The sequence below is a fragment of the mitochondrial genome of Gossypium arboreum (genome assembly GCF_025698485.1).
Source record: "Gossypium arboreum mitochondrion, complete genome".
Classification (NCBI taxonomy): domain Eukaryota; kingdom Viridiplantae; phylum Streptophyta; class Magnoliopsida; order Malvales; family Malvaceae; genus Gossypium; species Gossypium arboreum.
Genome location: NC_035073.1, coordinates 671,362 through 686,410, shown reverse-complemented (window position 1 = coordinate 686,410; position 15,049 = coordinate 671,362). Strand labels below are relative to the sequence as shown.

At 44.3% G+C, this 15,049-nt stretch overlaps 2 non-coding genes across 2 annotated transcripts; one reads left to right on the top strand and one right to left on the bottom strand.

The window, feature by feature from the left end:
• Nucleotides 1-4,786: 4,786 nt before the first annotated feature.
• Nucleotides 4,787-4,860, bottom strand: trnH(GUG). The gene has a single exon. It is a non-coding gene; the product is annotated as a tRNA-His (tRNA).
• Nucleotides 4,861-6,870: 2,010 nt separating this feature from the next.
• trnE(UUC) lies at nt 6,871-6,942 on the top strand. Its single transcript has one exon. It is a non-coding gene; the product is annotated as a tRNA-Glu (tRNA).
• Nucleotides 6,943-15,049: the final 8,107 nt, after the last annotated feature.

Below are 15,049 nucleotides of genomic sequence, written 5' to 3'. Positions count from 1 at the left end.
ATAGCTAAGAATTTCCGAGCAATTGGAAGCCGCTTTCGATGACGAGGCCGAAAAATTGATATTACGCAATCGTTACTGTCCATCTTTATCAGCCAACTCCCCTGTTTCTCTCTTTCTCGGTCACGAACACTATGTCACTCTTTGCGTTCCCTCCTCTTATTTTAAACCTTTTTGCCACTGCTCGATATTCTTTCTATTTCTTTCTTATTATTGGGAGTTTGCCTATGCTATAGACTCTGTTTCAAGCGACTCTTTTATATTTTAATAGGGAATCACCCGCCTTTTTTACTCAACTGCTTCATCACGTCAGAAATTTGTTGGTTGAAGGGCCGAGCAGCGAAGAACAGCGGCACCGGAATTTCACAAACACGCTGAACACTTAAAATATCTGACAGCCTAAGACAGACAACATACACTTCCCTTTATACACCACTTTTTCTATTAACTCTTCCATAAAGCAGAAAGGCTACTTTCTTTATAGGAAGGAACCACTCACAGGTCAAACCATCTCACACTAATCAAGATGAACTATTATACGCATGACTTTATCCAGAAACAACTCAATCAATCAATTACCTTATTTAAGATACGCCCAAATCCATTCAACCAGCCACTCAAGGGTTTGGAGTTACCATTTCCGCTATTCCTGCCAAGGAATAAAGTAAAGGGACTACCGATACCCCTTCGCGTTCGCTTTGGTTTAGAGTAATCGCTTGTTCCTTCAGTCTTCAGAGGTAAGCTCTTTTGCCTTCTTCCTAATGGACTACGAGGACCCTAGGATTTAGGACTCTTATAAAGAAGGATTATTGGCCTACTGCTGCCTTACCACTAGCTTAACACTAGCAGCACAGGCTTACCTATTAATCACAGACCCCCTTCCTTACTTGCTTACTTCCTTGCTTGCCTGGAGAGAAAGAATATTAAAAAGAAAGAAAGGATCCCCTACTTACTTAGTACAAGGAAGGGAAAGACTTACTAAAAGACCAAAGACTGGCTTACTTACTGTCTTGGCTCCTAGGACTTCTTACAAGGAATGGGAAGATAGAGAAAGAGAGACAAGAAAGAAAGAGATACAGGAAAGCTAAGGATATAACGAAGGGCGAAAGGGAGCACAGAAAGGCGCAATACCAAAGCTTTTTTGAAAGAGAAGAATGCGCCATAGGTTTCTTCCTGCTTTGCTTTGGGAAGGGGCATTGAAAGAACACAGACATAGTGGAAATGCTCCTAGACTAGAGAAGGTTCCCCCGTAAGTCTGATCCTCTCAACTCATACTACAGCAGGGAAATCCACTTTTCTGGACAGGGTCTTCCTTCTCGGAGAATAGGTCTACTATGCTGAAGCAGAAGGGAACAGGATGCTCATTTAAATGTCAATGAGACTAGTCAGGATGCTCCCTGTAGTACATTCCCAGATCTGAGCTACCTGGATCAACCCACCAATTAGTACAGTTCGTCAGTGAGTACGTGGGAATAGCCCAGTAATGAATAGAAATTTAAGTCACCGGGTAAAGAAGCGAGGGGATCAGCTCAATTGAAAGAGAGGGCGCGATCGGCATACAATTATTCGATTTCATTTCTTGCCTGTTGCACTGCGTGATAACAAATTTCATTTATTGTTCGGATTCGATCAGAAGGGAAGGGCATTTTCTTGTCCCACCTGGCAAGATAAAAATAAAAAAGAAAGAATTCGTTGCAAAAACCTCTTTTCTCTGGTTAACCAATCTGGAATAACCAGCTCCTACCCGCTCAAGTGAGGCGAGAATAGCCCCGTCCCCCTTGTCTAAATGCTTGTATTCCTTCACTCAACTTTGGCTTGATAGGCTTAGCACGATACTACGGTTCTTCAGGCCCGGCTCGGCATGCTTGCTTTAACTCTATCTATCGACAGCTTTTTTGGTGTCAAGACCAATAGCAGCAGTAGCGTCAGTTAAGGCTCGTTCCAAAAGAGATATATGTGGAGCGGTTCCAGTTCCTTTTGGGAGGGACTTACGCCGGCTTCGGTACATCAACTCTTCTTATATATTCTGACATCGGGACGCCTGCTCCGCAGAGAGCCTTCCCGCATCAGCCAACAGAGACTCCGCCTCTGGAGCCAGCATCCTGTCATGGAGCACCTTTATAGAGTCCACCACCTGTTGTACTAGGCGATCACTCAGCTCTTTGTCGGCAGCCAATAGCGTGTTAATTTAAATCCTCGTGCTTCGCGAGAGCCATAACGGCCGTGGTAAGCTCCGCCGGAACTACCAGATCACGAACCCGAGGCAGCATCTCTGCTATTTCGGCCTTGAGTTCTATGCTATTTACTTCTTCGGAACTGCTGGTCTCGTTTTCCTGCTCTTAATAAAGCAAGACAACTTCTCCGTAGGTGATAGCACTGATTCGGTACCTCCGGATGGCGGATGAGCAGTGTGCCTAGCGCACCGAAAATAATTACAATAGAGCGATGCCATACCAGGTCTCCTTATCCTTCTGACTCAGTGCCTATGGGATTAGGTGGTTCCGGGATGTCTGACTCCGAGCTCGATCTATCCACATCATAGACCTTCTGGCGCTTTGCCTTCTGTTTGATTCTTACGCCCTTCTTGGCGTCTCCGGACTCTCTTCCAAGGGCCGCTTCCTTTGAGTACCGGCCTCATACTATCTCTCGCCTCCCTATCTTTCTACAAAAATTCCCCGGTGGAATAGTCATTCCTTCACGCACCGCTCTCGCGCTCTAGCCTCGCGTACGTAGCCTTTTGGCGCGCTATGTGCTGCTATGCGTATGCTTGCTCGCTTAGGCGCGCTATTTACCCTAGCAGGGATCCCTCCTTATACTGCTTGCCATTCGTTCCAAAGCTTTAGAATATGGTTACGACCTGGTCGGTGTTTATCAATAGACCGATCCATCCGACCTTTGGTGGCCCGGTGTCAGAGCGCTCTCCCTCTAATTACTACAAAGCGCGAATAAAAAAGCAAAGCAATTATCTTTTTCATTTATAAAGAATGAGGAGAGGCATGAGGATTCAGTTGTTCCAAAGTTTGAGGCTAGCTGAGAGCGCCCCTCTATTCTATTAAGATATTCCAGCTTGAATAAGAAGTCCCAAATCTTAGTCAGGGGGATATGACTGTTGCTGAGTACTATACTCAACTTAAGACCATATGGTCAGAGATCTTCTTATATCAACCAGTTATTTCCTGCACTTGTGATTGTTCCAATGCCCAAGGAAAATAAAACAGAGGTTATGCAAAAGTTAACTTCCCTTTTTTTTTCACGTAGAGCAGGTTTTCCCTCAATGTAGAGGCCTTATAAGTTGCCTAGGTACTCCCCAGATCGCGAGTACTGATAGATATTGGGTCTATCCATCGGCCTTCTCTAATAGGGCACTCAACCATCCCATGGTCAAGTGCGCAAGAAAAAAACTAAAGCAAGAACCAGACCCGATCCACCAATCAAATCAGTGAAAAACGCTCTCCATTTTCACTTGGCTTGAAGGCTTACACAAACAAAAGAAGTGAAAAATCAATTTCGACAGGACGGACTGAAAGCACCAAGTCAGAAAGAAACGAGCAAGTGTCGTGTGCAAGTGTGGCTTTCAAGCTTGTCTCCCTGTTGCCTTAAGCCTGGAGACCGGGGGTGCTTAGGACCAGAGGTGCTTGCAGACCGGAGGTCGCGGCAGCTTGCTTGCTAAGGTACGAACTAGTGCTGGTAAATGAACGAACCTGTGAATTCTCGCGGCAGAACTTTGGACTTACTTAATAGGGGCTCCCTGACGATCCCGAACCTTCCAACAAAAAGTAATGGGTATGTGTTGTTTCTTGGCACTCTCTTTCTTTGTTATGCCAACCTAAAAAGAGATAGGGATACGGAGCTTGACTTGAAAACAAACAATTGGCACTGCCCCCCTATCACAACAAGGCAGATAGGGCACTTTTTGCCTTCCTTAAGTCCAGGATACGAAAACAATTCCTCTAATAAAAAAAGAGCGATTGAGAGTGGATTTTAGGTTCGATAGTGTCGAGAAGGTATTCGCCACCGGTGACCGTACTTTCGTAAAAGCATCATTGGGCGGTGGTTCCTCTCTTTTCTCTTGAACCTCGAACAAAAAATCGATCTCGCCATCAGCTCGACTAAGAGTTCCATTCAAAATCGAAAAAGTAAACTGAACTTGACTTAAGACGAAGGAACCGAGCGCCGAAAAAAACCGGTTAAGGCTTCAAACTACTAGTCATTAAGACTACTATGAAATAAAAGTAAGGAAGTCCTTTTCTTGACTTGGCCTGCGTGCATTATACCTACCCCCTTTTTTAAATAACTTTATTTCAATCTCAACAAAGAAATGAAAGCATAACTCTTTGCTTGTTGTCCTCTTACTCTTTTAGCCTGCCTTGTGGGGGTTTCTCGGGTGTCTACGGCGGATCCGATCAGTCTCGTGATGAAGAGAAGTCTTTTCCAATCTTCCACTAAGAAAGGTATCGTCACGACAACTAAATTTGCCCGGTAAACTACTCGGGACTCCCCATGGTTTAGTAAAAGGGAGGGGAGATTTTCTCTTCATCCGGGGGTTCATTTCATTCATTATGAACTCAAAAGTTTAAGGCTGATTAGTGAGGTCTTAAAAACTTCATACAATAAATGATCAGCCATTCCATTTGTGCTTTCAGCAAGTAGGCGACGCGAATCTATGGTTTCTATGTTTCAATCGGATACCAATTGCTTGGATGCGTTTGAAAGCCTCGAGATTACTTGCAGAAAAAATGCTTTCTAGGGTTGTCTTGTGTCTCCGTAACAAATGGTCCATTTATTGATGGGCGAACGACGGGGATTGAACCCGCGCGTGGTGGATTCACAATCCACTGCCTTGATCCACTTGGCTACATCCGCCCCTACCCCCACACAGGTTTAAGTCTCTATCTACGATCAGATCCTTTCTGAACCCCCTATGACCGCTATCAAAGAGAAGCTTTTTCCTATACTATAGTTGCAAGTCTATTGTTGTGTTTTGGAATTAGGGGAAGAAAAGCTTCAACAAGTAGAAGCTTCCTGGAAAAGCTTCAAACAAAGAGGTTGGGCTGTTCACTTCATTGATTTGACTTCACTTTACTTAAGATTAAAGATAGGGGCCGGGCGGGCAGTGAAGGCTCGTTTAGTAGACAGCCAGCTACGGCTTTGACGAGCAGCAAGCGGAACTTGAAGAAGCGAGCCCCTATCAGAGAAAGCCATTGCGCGCTAGCCCCTTGTTTGTATAGGATTCCAAACCTGCGCACCCTTAAACTACAAGCTTTGAAGCCCCTACTTTATTTATGTTATGGGATATTTTAAGAAGCCCCTTTCTACAAACCTTTCCATAATATAAGGGAAGCTCGAAGAGCTTTCTTCGCATGCTTGAGCGCATCTTTTCCCTTTATATGGAAGAACCAACCCTTAACTTAAAGGGCGTAACCAACGGAAGGTTCTCGCCCTGTCCCCGACATTGTTCTCCGACGATGGCCCCTGGGCGAAAGGGGCCACCATTCTCTTTCTTTCTTCAATCGTTCCGATCAGGACAAGTGGGTTGGTTCGTTTCGTCCTCCTATCTACGCAATTCTCTGTCTTCGTTCGTGATCATGTTAGGCGAAAGGTAGTTGTAGAGGAGCGGCTGTGAAACGGCGATTCCCCCCTTTCCATTGAAGTAGGGGGCCTCCTTCCCCACCATTCCGGCCTATTATTGATAGGGATTTTACCGATGCTGAAGGTAGCTTGCTTACCAAGCCACCCACTTGAGAAGCTAGTCGCCAGAAAGAAGCGACGAGGAAGCGAAGCTGTCGTAGAAGCTTTGCCCCCCCTGTAGTCGTAGTACTCGGCTCGTCGCTACTTTGATTCAAAAGGTAACCGACGGTTCCCGACTTTCTCCGGTTTCCGCAACCGTAACCATTTGTCACTCCAATTACTTCATCCAAAAACCTTTTTTTTTTTTCTCTAAAAAAAGTCAAGGATAAGCTTGCATTCTAGAAGCGGTAGCTTCCCGCCTCCTTCATTCCTACTGCCTCCTTCGCTTCGGTGAGAAGTTCCCCTCCCTTTTCTAAACCTGATTGGTCTGCCTCAGAAAATGTACAAAGTGGAGCTGCCCGCTGTTTGGCTGACCCTCTTATTCCCATTCGGGTTGGGTTGACCCAAAAGTAAAGTAAGAAGGAATGGAACCACTGGAGAGTCGTCTGCAGTTCACACTTGGGCAAAGACAACTTACTTTGAAAGCGGAACACGAACCGATTTCCGCTATTCCGGGTTCTTATTTTTCGTAGCGAAATCAAGGTTTATGAGAAAGTAAGCGAAGTTTCTATGGTGTTCTACCTTTGCGTAGTCCCGGTCCACAGTGGAAGGCTCCGTCCCTTAGCCTAGTCTATATCTACAGCTGACGCAACTCCGTACCGATGCCTTACTACTACTTTATTTAATTAATTAACGGCTAAGCGATTTCATAACCTGAGCTTTCCTTAACCAGCTGACCTTACGAAGTAAGCTTAGCCTCCCTTTCTTTATAGTTCGACTAAGTGACTTCGTAACCTTAACGTACTTTCTTTCTTACTTTAGCATAGGCCTTCGCCACTTCAAACGGGCGCTTCGCCCATATTTTCTTTTTTTTTTTTTTTTAGAAAGAACGGGGCCTTACTTATTCTGTTCAGGGGGGATGAAAGACAAAGAAAGGGATCAGGGGGCTTTATGATCGGAGAAAGGGAAGGGGCGTGGTTGGTGTGTTACTGGGTCGGTGGGGGAACCCATAGGAAGGGGGGACGACCCGCCGAATTCACATCAGAAATCGCCAACATGAACACAAACGAAATCTTGAATTGCGTATAGAAACAAAACGAACCACTTCTATTGTCGGAGCTGAGGTATATGAAGAATGGCTTTTTGGTCCCTTTCGTCCAGTGGTTAGGACATCGTCTTTTCATGTCGAAGACACGGGTTCGATTCCCGTAAGGGATAGGTACTCATTCCCGGCCGCTTTCAGTTAGTGTTCATTGCTGAGTGATCGCTCGCTATCTGGCTGGAAAAGGTGGTCCGGAAGCTTCCTTTCTCCCAGCAAGCAAGACGAGATCACCACTTCTCTCAGTAATGGACTTCCTTGAATTATTTCTTAGTCTTAGATGTCCTTTCATAGGTTATCGAACCTCCGAGAGACAGAATCTCCATGCATGCGTTCTTTCTCTCCTCCCCTCCCTAATACCTAATACATAGTTCCGTCTATGGAGCCTAAAGCTTAAACCATGGCAGTAAGAAGTAAGTTGGCCTAGTCTCTCGCCCAGCTTTCGCCTTCTTCAGTGGCCAAGTTGAAGCGTTCAACGGTTCTTCGGCCTACCGCCTTTCTTTTTTTTTCAAGGTTGAGCTTGTTCAATTGAAGCTAATGCTATGCTGCCCTTCCCTTGTTCAAGAGAAAGCGAGGACTTTCTTTTCTTTTTTTTTTTTAGTTACCGACCTAAACAAAAGAGATTAGCCTCTTGATCGATCGATTGATTGGATCGAAGTACGAAGGGGTTGATTGAAGTATGAGATCAGCCCAAGACTAAGGCCGAGCAACTAGCTGCTGCAAGATTGGACGTCTATCTATCTCACCACGCCCCCTACTCCTATAAGGGCCGGTGAAAGGAATGCTCTGCTCATCTTTCTTACGGCTCGTTACCGCAGCGCTCGTTCGCCCCTTCGGCTTTTTCAATTCAAAAAAAAAGGGTAGTGTCTTTTTCCTGGTAAATAGCGTCTTGAAGCAAAGGCATTATTGAACGAAAGAGATGCCGGGTCGGTCAATTGCATTAGGTAGGAGATGCAGGACCTGTCTTAACCGCAAGTGCATTCGCTATTCGATTCCATCCTCGATCCCACAAAATTATTATTCCAAAGTTTGTATCTCTTCTTTACTTTTAAGTGACAAGGGGGGAACGGTATACTTTCTTCTCTATGTCGCCGTCTCATCAATGAGCGTAGATTGATAGAGATGGCTTTTGTGCTGGTCAATCTGTATCCCATTCTTCAGGTATAGTTTTGTTTGATCATAGATCGGCAGGTGACCCGTCCTTTCTCCCCCTTTCGTCATAAGGCGTGGTCTGACTCTGAGAAAAACCATTCCTGTGTTTAGGTCCCTACTAAGCAGAATTCGTAAACTATGCAAGGGCTATTTTAAGACTTTTTTAAGAATTTTTAACAATAAAAGCAAAAACAATTCTCAACGCCCTTACGAGGTAGTGATGAGTTAAACTACTCGTGTTGGCATGGAAGTCAGCCCGGTAAACTGATTCCATTCTGCTATTAGGGTTCCAAACCTTCCCCTTAGCTCTAGAAAGACGTTTCCTTTTCAATAGATGCTAAAGCTATTTATAGTTGTATAAGTCGGAAGGAGGGCTTTGGGCAAAGAGCAACTGGAAAGTACTTGACTTCAGTCCCAGTACTGAAAGACGTGACTTCAGGAGTTTCTTTCGGAAGGAAAGACTTCGTTTACTTCCTGCAAATTTTTTTTGTAAGAACTAGTAGAAAGAAAGGAATTAGGAAAAAAAATGGGTAGGCCTTCTGAGCAGTCATTTAGGGGCCTTGTTAGCGACCCTTCATTCTTCCCTAAGCTGTCAGAGTCCGATCGAAGCGAGCAAGAGAAACAGGAATCATCGCTCATAGATGTGAATTGAGCCTAATTATTTTTAATTAGGCTTTCTAGTATGGTCCCTGTCCCGGGTAAGGTCTGATTGTTATCCGCAAGTGTTGTTTAGTTTTGACCGCGGGAAGATGAACTTTCCAAAAATGCTTATTTGGTTGGGAAAGAGAGGACTTCTGACTCCGAGCCTACCCTACCCAAAAACAAGTTTCAGCTATTGATGTAGCCTCTTGTCGCTACTTACTAGAGGAATCCCTTCTATACCACTCAAAAAAAGCAAAAATCCCATCAAGATAGATTGAATTGACGACCTATACTTCAACTAAAGGCACAAGGGAATCAAGAGTTCAAGAGCACAGAACAGAGGAAATGCACATGGGTCTCCTTGAATAACGAAGTATAAGATAAAGAAAAAAAGGTAGAGTGGGCTTCTAGTTGCTCTGCTTGGATTGGCATGGCTGTCCCCCTTTGCTGGTTGAGGCTTGGCCTTTGACTCTGCTTGCCTCTACTTTTCATGTCAAGCGTACAAGTGTTGTTTAGTGGGATTTACCTTTCAAGACAGGAATTGTTTTTCATCTTATCGGAAAAGACCCTGTATAAGTCGACGTCTTAACCTGACTTCCTGAGCTCAGTTGATTGTTGAAGCAGTAGCTCTGGATCGAGAGCTGGATGCTTACCTTATTATTATTAAAAGGGGAAAGGCGTAGGCGTAGGCTAAAAGAAAGCATCTTCCTCTGGGCGTGAAGCGCTATGTTAGTCTTTCGTCTCCTACTTTATTTGTTTCCCCCTTTACTGAAAAGGTCAAATCGGTTCCCTCCTTACACAAACCAGATAGATAAGGTTTCGAGTGTCCATCATGTTGATGGATCCTTTCTTGACGGTTTTCTAGTTTAGAGAAAATCTTTCATTCTCGATTCAAACCAATCCGGATTCAGAGTCGACCATTTCTTCTGGCACTTGATCTGAACTTTCATTATGGTTACGGTGCTTTGCCTCCTCTGCAAGAGGACGGGGTCTCGGCAACAGGCCTCCTCTACCTTTTTTTTTTTCGGTATATCACATCTATTGTTTTCATCTTCCCCGTCTCTCCATCATAAATTCAAAGAAAGACTCGCAGGCAAACCCGTTATTCAAGGGGATGAATCAGGTGCAGGGGTTAGCTTCGGATTCGTATAGGTGATATGAGAAAGAGCATGTGGGGTTTTTTTACTTCCTTAGAGGAGAAGCCAATGAATTGTGTGATTTGACTGTTTTCGGTAAAGTAGTTAAACAGCTAGTGGCGTGTATCAAAGGTTATCTTGTGCGTCTGTTCGCAGGAGATGAAAAAGGCTTTGATTGTGTAATAGCTTTGTGCTTATTAGGTCCCTATTTATTTATTTTTTTTTAAATGAAAATAGTGTCCATTGAGACCTTATAGTTATAGAGTGACCGTTTACACACCTTCTCGGGCCAGTGTAGTGGTCCCATTATGACAGTGAAACGATCAAAAGATGCCGATTAGAAAGGCAGGGCCGAAGCTTTACTAATAAGGACTAGTCTTGCTTCTCCAGCTCCACCAGAGCATTTAAAAAGAGCGCTCGGGAATAAAGCCTAATCAAAGCGGGCAAACAGAAAGATCGTGTAACTTGACAGGTGCAGCCACGACGGCTTGTTCCTCAACCGCAGTAGTTCTTGTTCTTCTTCTTTCTCAGAGGTCGATTCAGCAGCTTCAGTGACCTCCATGGTTAGTCTTTGTATTGCAGGTTAAAATCCTGAAATGGATTCTTGTGGGCCAGTCTCAGGAGGGATAGCTTCGCTCCTGGGTTCCAGGGATGGCTCCATCTCGGTTGTGGATCTAATCAGCTCCATCAGACCGCCCGCCTCCACAGTGAAGCTTCCGGCCACTGCTTCCACAGCAGGACAGGAGTAGAAGTGAGCGCTTCAGGTGGATAAGCTTCGACGCTCTCAACCTGGTTTGGATCGTTTGACTATGGCTCCGCGTTCTTTACAATCAAAAGCTCGATCACGAGGGTCCAAATCAAGGTCTCCATCTCGCCTTATTAAATAAGTTCGGGCAAATCTACATTTGAAGAAGTTATAGGTATAGGTCGGGAGATGGGATTGGATCCGGAATTATAATTGGCTTTGCATCATCTGGAACTAAATAAGCTTCGGGTTTTTGATTTCAATTAGAATCTGCATATGGAATTCGAACCGGGCTACCCCATGATCGTGATATGATATCATCATTAGGTGGTGAGAAACCACGCCTTATGACGAAAGGGGAGCATTACGTCCGATCAAGACACCAGTCTGCCCCCTAATAGAGGGTGCTACGGAAGAAATTAGGCACTGAACTGAGGTTTAGCAGTGCTTATCACTCAGGACGGCCAGACTCCAGTCGTCGGTTTACTGGAAGACTTTCTGAGGAGCTTAGTGCAAGGGAGACCGAGCAAGTGGGAATAAGTTCTTCCAACTGCAGAGTTTGCCTATAAAAACGATGTGAATCGGCCTATGTTAAGTAAGGGGGGAAGTAACCATTCGAAGTGGTGTATGGTAAGAGGACTAACAATAAGGGGAAAGCACAGCGATCAAAGCTTTGGTTTAGGGCCTACTTGGTTTAAACGAAAGAAGAGATCTTTCTAGCGATTCAGTTCCTAGAGGGTTCCAAACCTAGCCTTCCAATATGAGAGCGAGACAAGCAAGCCTGAACCCATCCAATGAAGGAAGTGACGTTTGCTACGATCAATATCCGAACAACACCTTGACTTTGAATCTAGATGATGGGGGACCCCCTCTCCCGCGCGATTTGATCTCTCTCCCATTTGTCGAGTCGAGCTATCACCCCGATTGGAATAGATATACACAGCCCCTCTACCCCCTACTCTAGTCAGCTTTCTATCTCTTTCTCCAACCTTCGATGATCCTCCAGCAGGCAAATCATAAAAGTCAAGAAGAAGTGATGGGCCTGATCTTCCGATATCGATATCTGATATCCATAAGCTAGCTCTTGGTTAAGAAAATCCTGCTATAAAGAGGGAGTTGGCAGAGGTAGAATCGGCATCTGTCTCGCCTGCTGGAAAGCTTGACTTGGCTATTGAAATCAGCAGCAGATGTTCTCAAATCAACTTAATTAAGAAGAATACGTTCTTGGAAGAATTTCTACTATAAGGGAGGAGTTCTCATACCCAGTTAAATGATTAAGGAGTTTTCCCGCCTCAAGGGGAATGCTTGAAATAAGCTCTTCTGTCTCTTGGCGACTCGGAACGAATGCTTGAATCCGCTTCTGTCGTTAGAACGAGAATAGCTCAAGTGGAATCTCTTTCTTTTTGGAGGGTTCCGGAATTGATAGAGTCAAGTCATATATGGCATTCAAATCGCCAAATCGTTATCTTATCTTTGTCTAGAGTAAGTTGGTGTGAATTCAACTACGGTAGAGGATCCACAATCATTAGCTCTGGTTTACAGGCAAGTAGTGAGGGAATTGAGTTTCACTCTTGAGAGATAGCCAGATAGTTAAGAGAGCTACCCGTAGCAGTCGTAAGGTAAGGCCTCCCATCCCAATAAGAGTTCAGTCGTAAGTCTGCCCATTCAACCATTTTTCTGGGAATTTTTTACAAAAGGAAAAGGTAGTTGATCGATTCCGCCCTTTAGCTTGGCACGTTGATGGAATAAGTGCTCTTCTCTCTTTTTCTATCCGGGGGTCTCCTCTTATACTTATATAGAATACAGAAGAATGACATTCCCTTCCCCGAAAGCCTAGAAGTAAGCCATAACTCTTAACGATGCAAGGAATAGCTATCGTTTCGTGCCCCCAATCCAAGCACGGGATGAGACTGACCAACTGATCCTAGTGGCTCTGGGTCAGGTCACGAACGGTATTAGATTGATTTGAGCTCTATCGTCCCATCCTCTAACTAAACTAGTCCACCAGCGAAGGTAGACAACTTACTAAGTAGAGTCTCTAATGTTAGCAAGATCCGCTACGCTATTGAAAGGCTCTTAGTTGCTTATCCGGGATTATAAAAAGGCGTAACTGCTCTTGTCTCTTCTTTCAAAGAAATTCCTCAAGTTGAAAGAGATATGATCGTAAAATAAGTGGAATTACAAATAAAACTGATTCCACTCAAGCAAGAATAGTTTCTCCTTCCCTTGCTTCTGTCTTCCTCTAGCAACCGATTCTTTTCTTCTTAACTGACTGAACCATCAGGAGGGTATTCTCAAGCAGCTGATTCGATAGCATTTGTCCGGATTCACCAAGAGCTTTTTCTTTCTAAGAGCAGCAATCCCTTCCCTTCTTGAACAAGCCATTCAAAGAGGGCATGAGATGACATCTTATTCTATGTCATTTGCTTTCCTTAGGACTTTTCTAGGCTAAACCTTGTCTTTCTCATTGGCATTGACCTACTTACTTCGACAGTTGTTAGTTGTGATTCCGCTTTCATGTCTTGGATTGAGCTTTCACTCCAGCCCTTCTCCATTCGATCTAGTGGGAGTCTTAAAGGTTGCATTCCTAAATCTAATCTTTCTGCGCCTGTTGCAGATTTATTTTTAGCCTTTAGTTCTCCTGCTTTCGCCTGCTTTCGAGCGAGAAAGAGTGCTAAAGTCTTCACCTCCAATTGCGCAAGCCCTGACAGTTTCAGTCTTTCTCTTGAGAGTTCCCCTCTTCCAAAGCATCGATTCCAGCCATTGGTAGTTCGCTTAATCCAATTGAAGAATAAAGGCCAGCTCGCTTTCTTTCAAGCCAACCTGTTGGAGTTCTTTTCCTTCACCCTGCCAATCTTTCTGCTTTTGAGCGAGCCCCCAATTGCAGTTCTCTTTAAGGCAGTTTCAGAAAAAAGGCCTTCTATGGCGATAGGTGAATACGGTCCAGCCAATAGTTCCTAGGGAGGAGGGGGTCGGTCTTTCTTGTCTCTAAGGGTTTTCCCAATACCAGCAATCCCGAGAATAACGTTAGTTAAGAGCACTAATATTAGTAGTATCAATACCGAATGGTCTAAAGCACTAAGGCCTAGCAGGCAGAGTAGGGTTATAGGGAAGCCCCTCCATTCATAAGTGCTAATTCCTCTAGAGCCAATCCCAATCTCTCCTTTATGGATAATAAATAAAGTAGGTAAATAGTTAATAAATATAAGACTCAAAGACTTCAAGGGCTCTTGCTATCACTGATAGCAATCTCCTTCCAAGCGAGCTTGCAGGCCATGTGCTTGCCTTGGTTCTCCTTTCTTATCCTAATGCTTGCGAGCCTCTTGCAGTTCTCGGGTAAGATTTATAGTAAGTCCATGTACCCGCCTTGGCCTTTCCTTTCTGTATGGATGGGTTTAGGAGATTTATCGCTAGCTGGCCCCTGAAGGTTCTTACTGAATTTATTTCGCTTGCTTCTCCCTTGAGTACTTTACTTTGCCTCTGCTAAGAAAAAGGCCTAAAAGTTCGTCTTGATAGGAGTATCCATACGAAGGGTCTATAGGATCGAATCCAATTGCAATTCCATTTCCTCTCTCTTCCCTGAAAGAGTAGTCTATCTATTTAGTATATCTTTCCCTGGTAGGGATCTCTTTCTCTGGGGGGCTGTAGATATCTTTTCTTTAGGGCTTTCTCTTCCCTTAGAATAGGCGGCTGCTTTGTAAGAATACTCTAAAGAGGGGTTGTGCATATGCTCTCTCTACAGCCACTCTTAAGCCATCAGGAAAGGAAGAAGCTGATTCTAGGTCAACTATCCATTGGGAGTGCCCTATAAGTCAGTAGGAGTTCTAAGCGAATCTCATAGAGCTATTGGGAGTTCTCTGCCATCTTATATATGAATTATTCCCTGCGAGTCCAGTTGAAGTAGCAGTAGAAGTAGTTGTCCCAATTGTGGGAGTATCCGTACGAGAGAGGGCTTTCTATTCTGTGGATAAGTAAAAAAAAAGGGATATGTTCCAGCAAGCAAGGGGCAATTCTATCAGTTAAGATAGTTTTCAAGTTATCCTATTAGATGACTTAAGGAAATGAAAAAGCGCTTAGGCATAGATTCCCATACAGTACGCAAGTAGGTTTTAGGGCAAGCCCGGAGTCCCTGAAGTAAGCCAGGTAGGATAAGAGTCGTGGATACGATGTCTAAGTGTCCACTCTTACTATTCCTCCCATTTATACCAAGACCCCTACTCCCGCTCTAAGGAGCTAAGGATAACGATCTCCTGGCCATCCAGTGGCAGTTGCATTTCCAGTTTTCGTTTTAGTGCTATGCCCATCCAATTCCAGGACTAGGGTTTTCTAGTGGCAGACCCTGTTATTGCAGTTTCAGTCCCTCTACCTTACCACCTCAGTGACTACGTACCAGATAGATAGCTCTTCTCTTCCACCACTTTCTCTTTGACTTTGACTAAATATAGTAATAGTAATCCAATTTTTCTTGCTTACTTACTATTATATAGTAAGGTAATTACTAGATTATATACTAAATTTAGCAATGCAGATTGATTACTATATCTAAAACGC